The following is a 1,606-nucleotide window of genomic DNA, read 5'->3' as shown; positions in this document are numbered from 1 at the left end:
TCCCCCCCCCCCCTTCTCTTTCTCCCCGTTTGTGTATGGTGCCTTCACCTTTCCAGCTGCTGCACCACAGCTGGGCCCGTAGCATTCATTTGCTCCTTATGGGTGTAACAGACAGACAGACAGGCGCACGACATCAGCATGGCGCGGCGGCGGCTAGAGCGCCGCACAGGAGTTGGTTAACAACATAACGACCGACCTCCATGGTAGCCGGTCGACTAGACCCCCAGGGGCAAACAGTCGACCGGTTTCCTCAACCCACGCCCACGGGCGTATTCTTTCTTTCTTTTCCTCTCCTGTGTCACCTATCGTTTTCTTGCAATTCAAGGTGGGCGAGGGAATACTGGTATGCCTGACCTGAATGCAGGTCTGCCGTCCCTATACAACTGTACTACCACCCACCACTCGAGTTGTTCCCGTTTCGGCTTGGGTTTATAGTGCTTCCACCTGTCGACTGGGAGCGGGTTTGGTGCGCAAGCACGTGAGTTTGTAGCAATGTCTCTAGCAGTATGAGAGCCCTGTATTGTTGGTATTTTTGTTCTTACTATCCATCCAAACTGCATCCATGCAGCTGCGGAAAGTCGAACCCTCTAGGACGCACTTCGAGCATGTGTTGCCCGCTGATGTGGCACCTCCCCCGATTCGTCTGGCTCATCAGGCACGCTCTCTCCCGCGATCCCTCCCTTTCCTACGCCTTTCAGAGTCTCTAAGGCTTCTATTTCTCCCCTCCCGCACCCCGCAGCTGCCGCAAATTTAAAATTATGAACCAACCTGTCATCCTGTATGCCTTAGAACGGCGCCAAAACGGCGCCAAGCATGTGTTTCTCACTAAGTCAGATGTAGAGGGCATCATCCGGATCAAGCAGGGCGACCAGCAGGCGCCCTCAGGCCGGCGGCGGCGGGGTGCGGGAGGGGGGGCGGCAGTGTAGGGCGGCGCCAAGAACTACAGCAAGAAGGTGCTGCAGTTCTTCCAGGTGCTGAAGGGCGCTGGCGGTCAGGACATCCTGTGCCGCTGCGTCAAGCGCAGCGGAGAGTGGCGGTGGTGCCCCGTGGTGCCGCTCGAGGAGCTGCCCCGAGTGATCAAGGAGCACCACGAGCGGGCGACTGGCTTCAGCGGTGTGGAGAAGCTGTACACACATGTGAGTGATACAAGGGGTGCAATGCTGCCGCCAGACCAACTGGAGAGTGCTCTGCATCAGGCAGCAACCGGATGCATCGCAGCAATCACGGGGGGTGCGGCACGGCCAAGGTGGCGCTGCCCTCCTCTCCATCTATCCCTCCTTCCCTCCCTCACGCCGCGCACTCCCCTGGTCCTCCTTTGCTGCTCTGCTGCCTTTCCTGCAGCTGGCCTACAACGCACCCACCGAGCTGGCAGCTGGTGCTGACGGCAAGGTGCCCTTCCTCTATGGCCTGGAGGGGTTTGACCGTGCCGTGATCAGCATCTTCATCTTGGGCTGCCCCGTGCGTGCCGACCAAGCACCACTGAAGCCTGCCGAGCAGCCTGCCCCGCACCCCATCGTGGTGGACCGTGCGTTCCAGCAGTGCCAGGTGCGCATGCTGGTGACAGCAATTGTGTGGCTCAGCTGGAGCAGCCATTTTGCTTTTACTT

This window comes from Chlorella variabilis (genome assembly GCF_000147415.1).
Source record: "Chlorella variabilis unplaced genomic scaffold CHLNCscaffold_29, whole genome shotgun sequence".
NCBI lineage: Eukaryota > Viridiplantae > Chlorophyta > Trebouxiophyceae > Chlorellales > Chlorellaceae > Chlorella > Chlorella variabilis.
The sequence above is the reverse complement of the archived record's forward strand: the minus strand, read 5'-3'. Positions refer to the sequence as shown.